Below are 6,362 nucleotides of genomic sequence, written 5' to 3'. Positions count from 1 at the left end.
TGCACCACCCCTCACCAGATGCTCCATCACTGCTTCAGGCTGTGATCTCAAAGTTCCCATAACATCATGAATAAAAAAAAAAAAAAAAGTGAATTAGGTCTGCCTGTCTGGCAAGGGGAAGTTTATCACTGAATGAGCAAGGATGGCCCACATATTTTGATTCCAGTCAGATGTCCTCAAAGGCAACTGATAAAATTTCTCATAGGTAGGAGAGCACAGATTTTCATACTGATGCAGCAAGATGCTGAGAAGCCGCATGTGCAGCGAAAAGGCTGCGATTACGGTGTGAGTGGAGCGAGTGCTGTTTGCCAAACTGTCAGGGTCAGCTTATGGCTCCCCAGTGAGAAATGTGCATTACCTACTCACGCAGCGATTAAAGACCATCGTGAAAATATTTTACGATTTGGTGTCCTCAGTGGGTGAAGCTGGCACCTGCCTGTAAGGCACCGTGTAGCCCTTGGGCTCCAACATCAATCCCAAACCCCAAAGAAGTAGGGAGGCTGCAGCGTGCGTACTTCGTGCAGCCCCTGCGCTCCTCAAGTCACAGATCACTGACGTACCGCAGGACCCATTTCTGCTGCGGCACGACGTGGGATTGCTGAAGTCACTGCAGATCCGGAGAACAGACAAAGCATCTCCAGAACGCACTCCCCGTACAACTTGCCCACATGCAGGGGGCACAAGCCCCATTTTGGGGGCAATGATCCCCACTTGTGGGGTGCTACCCTCACCCCACTGTCACAGCCATGCCCCGAGGACACCATCACCCCACTGTGCATGGCCAGCAACGTCTCCCCGGACTCCACTCCCACAGGCATCCCCGTCCCTGTCCTCAAGCCGACAACATCGGCATGGAGCAAAGCGGGGCAGGGCGCGTGGGGGGACTTGAGGGGACATGAGAGGGCACATGGGGACACAGGGACATGGGGGGACACGGAGGGACATGGGGTTGACGCGTGGGGTCAGAACTACAGAGGCAAGAGGAGGTGACACAAGGAGGTGGCAGGCTGTGCCAGGAGTTTGAGCAGCAGTGCGGGGCAGATGAGCAGTGCCAGCCCAACGTGGGGGTGATGGTGACATCCAGGATGAGGAGCTGCTACTGTTTTTCAAGCAGGTAGGAGTTTGTTATCCATACATAATACTGCACTTGTTGTTTTCTTTTTTAAATCAGTGACAGTATGCGATCTGATCCAATGTCTTTGAAAAGTGTGGTTTCAGGATTGTCAGCTGAAACAGCAGCAGAACACAGGCCGTTGCCTGTGGGGGAAGGGACGGGGAAGGAAGTGAGGAAAGAAAGGAGGAAGCCTGAAAAAGGAATGGGGATGGCACGGGGCGAAGGAAGGGGGCGAGACATAGGGGAATGAAGGGAAAAGGACAGAATAGCGGTGGAGCAGCCTAAAAAGCAGCAACAAGCTCTGGGAGGACTGTAGAGTGTCAGATTCTGTAGCGGGTGTGTATCTGTGTGTGTATGTTGTCATTACCTGCCTGGTTTGGGGTCGGGGCTGTTGTCGCTTCTGAGCTCCTGCAGTGGGAAGAGCTTGAGCAATCGGTGCCCATGCAGAACTGCAGCATGGGGGAGCGCTTGGTAAGGACAGCCCTGCAGCCCTCAGCTGGACGAACTTCTTTCGTGTGTCCAGACTGTGAGCTGTGCAGCCGTGCCTGGCTGCACCGCTCCAGCTCAGAGTCCGCTGCCTGAAGCTGCATCTTTGCTGCCTTCCCTCCTGCCCAGAGCCTCGAAGCTGCTCCCACAGTCCTCTGCCCACCCCCAACATGCCAGAGAAGACATCTGGCAGCGGGCTGGAGGAATCCCAGCACCCTGTTTTCCTTCTGCCCGCAGCTCTCTCCTCCTCTGCCACACAGGGCACCAGCCTGCAAAATGGGAATGGTCGGGAGGAAAGGGAGCACTGGCAGGAGCGACTGCTGCGGCTGGCCGGGGGGGTCTGCGTCCCCTGTGCCCTTGTGGGCTATCTGTCCAGCTGCAGGAGGACCAGAGAAGGGCAGATAAAAAGGTGCAGCTGAGCTGGTGGACCTGCACAACCCTCAGGCCATCTTGCCAATAGCAGCTGTGACACATCGATTTTTTCTATGCAGGTTAATTAGGTTTTTCTATCTGTAGACTTAAGTGGAGAACTGCAGTTTTCGTTAATCATTGTGGAAACTGTGTGATAGTGTATAATCAATGAAAATTATATAAAGGAATATTATATAATTTAATAATATTAAAGATGTTATAATAATGAAATAAGCAAGAGAGTTAGGCACAGCGAGACAAAGAGAATAAACAGGATGCTTACCCGTGTCGTGGGCTCGCTCAGAAAACTCCAGTGGAGTGGATCTTCCCAAGAGAGAGAGATCCTTCCCCACTGGTAGTCAGCTCTTAAATGGGTGCAGGAGAGGTGCAGCCAGGCTCCACCCGTTCCTGCAGCACAGGTGCATTGCTTTCACCTGTGCTCACAGGGCTGACTCATTGCTCACCTCAGGTGATTTATCAGAGGTTCAGGCCGTGACTCAGCAGTTCCCATACAGATGGAAACACTGATCTCAAAGCAGCAGCCTTGTGCTGTGACTGCCTGTGTAGACCTGCTACCCATTTTATGGCATTAAAAAGAGTAAAAAGCCAAATATGAAACCTGGAGTTGGATGTCCGAAAGGTGGATAGGCCTCACCACAACACTGAGGTGAGATGCACAGTGCAGTTGAGCAGCAGGGAGACCGGAGGAGAGCCGACAACAAGAGCAGGCAAAGAAGAGCGCATCAGGTGACCTTGCCAGGAGTTCCATCTCCTCTGTGTGACCGCAAAGTCCCCTGGGGAACGTAGTTCTTCTTCTCTTCTGGGCAAGTACCCAGAGCTTGAGCATTAATAGTTAAACTCCCAGTGCCCCACATGACGTTATGATGTGGAATACCAAAAACCCAAAATCACAAAACTATGACAGAAGAAAGGCCCTTGGAAAAAAAATACATTTAAGTATAAACAAGACAGAGGCTGAGCAAGCATTAATATAGCTCTGTGTTCTCTGCCAATGGGCTTTAATTTTGTTATCATTAAATTTGCCGGGCAGTTGCATTTTGGTATGCGAACATTTAGAAACAATGCAACGGATGCTGGCAGAAAGAAAAAAAACCCTCTTTTTTTTTTTTTTTTTTTTTTTTTTTTTTTTACAGCTATTTTTAGGCACTTAGCACAGCTCTCCTGGGTTTGGAGAAGTTTCCCTCTTTTTTCTTCGTCTTTCCCCCCACACCTCCTCCACTTTTAACTTCGTGTTCTGCCCCCGTCATCACAGGACACACAGAACGGATCGCCAGGAACAGCCCCACGGGTCCCCGGCAGAAAAGTTCTTTCCGCGGTCTCTGCTGCCACCTCGTGGCCAATGCGCGGAACTGCCGCTGCCTGTCGCTGAGTCCCGCAAGCAGCACAACGCACGCGCCTACAGGTGCGGAAGTGGCGTTCTAAGCGCTCTGCGCAGCTAATCCGCCGCTCTCTGTGGTGATCAGTCCTGCAGATAATAGCGACCATGCGCCCGTCAACTTAAAGATAGCAATTGTTTCGACAATCCACTACGGGGACGGGCAAGCAGCCCGTTCTCAGACCGCCGGCTCAGCGATATTCTCCCTTCTAATCCAGGATGCCCCTCGTCTATTTCCGCCGATTTATGCCCGAGCCCACCCGGGAACGGACCGGGTCGGCTCACAGCTGCCCCATAGCGCCTCGTGGCATCCAACTTCCTCTCCGCCCCGGTGAACCAGCAAACGTCCCCTTCCACCCCCAGCCCTGCACCGTCCCCCAGCCGTTTAAAAGCCCTCTCAGCAGCAGTGGAACGCGAGCAACTCGGAGATTCGTGGTCGCGGTACTGGCGTGCAGCAGCACCGACGCGGCAGCAACCCGGGACCGGCAAGTCTCGGGAAAGCGATGCGCAGGTGCGCATTTCGACACTGCATTACTCAAGCGCCAGTACCGGCATTGCAGTACGCATGCGCCGAGCCGATACTGGCGCTACGCATGCGCTGCGCATGCCCAAACCTACACACTGCGCAAGTGCTACCATCCACACCGCATTACGCGTGTGCCATTCGCGCACCGCATTGCGCATGCGCGAGCCTCGAAAAAACTGCGCCTGCACTACTCATGTCCGAGCATCAGCACCACACTGCGCAAGCGCCAGTCTCGTATCACATTGCGCGTCTCGGGTCCGCACTGCGCATGCGCCGCGGCCGGCACTGGTGCCAAGAACGGCTAGAAATCATTCACAATCGTTAACGTTGCAGAACAACTGCAATGCTGAACAGCCATGTAACTTCAAGAAAAAAAACATAGTAACAACTTCCATACCTGGCCACACCACCCTGAGGTCCCATCCGGGGATCCCGAGGCTCTTACGTATCCACTGGATCAATTCTGATACCGAGCGATTTGTCGTCAGTTCTTCCATTCACAACCAATGCCGGGATCCGCCGCACGGCGCTCTGACCGCGGGCACCGCGGCTGAACTGTTTTATTAACAGCGGGATTCCCAGGCGTTGTTTCAAGGATTTGGTCTACTTCTGAACCGAAGGAAGAATTAAAATGAAGTGTGAGGTATGCATAAGTCATCATGAGGCGTGCTTCTCAGCACCACCTTTGGGAAACAGATAATGGATTTGTCATAAAAGTCTCAGTACAGCAGGAACACAGAACTCTGTATAAGAACAATGAGAATGCTTCGTGAGGAGGGAAGGATCTTTACAACTTCCACCTAGGAAATCCAGACCCATTTACCCACAGATCCCTCTGTGGCCACTGTTCTAGATTCAGCAGAACATTCTGCTCTAGAGCACAACTCAGAACTACAGAGAAAACAAAGGGAGTTCTACATAGGCAGAATAAAAATAATGGTGTGTTTCTTCAGTACTGAAAATAAGCAAGTAAGCAATCAATGATAGAAGCCTTCCTAGAACACCACTATGGGAAACATAGCAGCAGAGAAGAAGGCATCTATGTTTTCCCAAACCACTACTGCAAGAAAAAGGAAAAAAAAAAAGAGAAAAATTTTATTTTAGATCTTACCTGTTTGAAGGCATATACCTCATCAAACTGCAAAACAGAATGAGATCTAAAGAGAGACAGAACATAATTTAAGTACATGATAATGGTGCATAGGATACCCTTAAGTAATACTCTGCAAGGGTGGAATTAATACATGGCACTATTAACTACAGCCATGAAATAACCTGGGATAACATAATAGTAGACAAACCAAGTCCAGAGCCTCAGGTTGGAGATTTTAAGATGAGAACCATAAGAGAACAGAAGCTCTAACAGAAAGTAATGAGCTTAAGAGTGTGCAAGCAGGATTTCAAAAACACAAACTCCCTTTAGAGAAAAAGAACATTAGCTCTGGGGATTCCTAGAGCTGCAACATTCAGCCAGTGTTACCTTAGGGTGATCAAAGCATTCCAGAAATGAGATAATAGTGAAAGAATGCATATCAGCTCCTCCACCACCAGCTCAGAGAAAGGGAAATAACCCCTTCATCTCCCTCAGAGAAAATGTGAAGGGCATGGTAAGGACACACATAGCAGATAAAACTTATCCCCTTCTCAGGGCCACAGCTCACCCAACACACCAAAGAAGGCAGACTCCAAGGAGAGATGCTGCCTTTGTAGTTCCCAGCCCTTAAATGTGGTCAGGAAGGGGTAGAGCCAGGCTCAGCCCTATCCAGTCCCATAGGTGAATTGCTTCCACCTGTGCTTGCAGGGCTGGTCACACTCATCACCAGGTGCTCCATCACTGCTTCAGGCCGTGACCTCACAGATCCTAGGAAACACTTCTTTGCAGAAAGGGTTGTTAAGCACTGGAATAGGGTCCCCAGGGAGGTGGTTGAGTCACATCTCTGGATGTGTTTAAAAACCATTTGGATGTGGTGCTCAGGGCCATGATTTAGCAGAGGGTTGTTAGAGTTAGGGTAGTATGGCTAGGTTGTGGTTGGACTTGATGATCTTTAAGGTCTTTTCCAACCTGAGTGATTTTATTATTCTCTGATTCTAAATGTTATGTCATGGCTTGAAGCAGTAATTGAATACCTCAATTGTAAGGTGAGAAAGCAAGGCCAACCCAGGTGCAGTGCACCTGAGTAACGGGAAGAGGTGGGGCCAGGATCTACTTCTTCCCAGACCTCATTTAAGGGCTGGGCAGTTGAGGTGAGGAGCTTTTGCTGGAGATCTCTGCCTACCTGAGGTCTTTCAGTGTGGAGCAGATTTTTTTTGTTTTTTTTCCTTCTGTGTATGTGGTTGCTGCATTTGAGCAATTTTTTTCTTACTGTAGCCTAGCACTTTGCTACTCTGCTATCATAGCTGTGTTTTCCATCATATTGTGGTATTACAGA

General features: G+C 50.2%; 1 long non-coding RNA gene across 1 annotated transcript; it reads right to left on the bottom strand.

The window, feature by feature from the left end:
* Window positions 1-3,160: 3,160 nt before the first annotated feature.
* On the bottom strand, window positions 3,161-5,615 carry LOC149916480 (uncharacterized). The gene is made up of 3 exons (XR_016469941.1): window positions 5,595-5,615; window positions 5,045-5,090; window positions 3,161-4,542 (listed from the first exon to the last, which is right to left on the bottom strand). It is a non-coding gene; the product is annotated as an uncharacterized LOC149916480 (long non-coding RNA).
* Between the last annotated feature and the right edge of the window lie 747 nt (window positions 5,616-6,362).

The sequence above is a fragment of the Phasianus colchicus genome, chromosome 11 (assembly GCF_987193195.1).
Source record: "Phasianus colchicus chromosome 11, bPhaCol1.hap1.1, whole genome shotgun sequence".
Lineage (NCBI taxonomy): Eukaryota > Metazoa > Chordata > Aves > Galliformes > Phasianidae > Phasianus > Phasianus colchicus.
The sequence above is the reverse complement of the archived record's forward strand: the minus strand, read 5'-3'. Positions and strand labels throughout refer to the sequence as shown.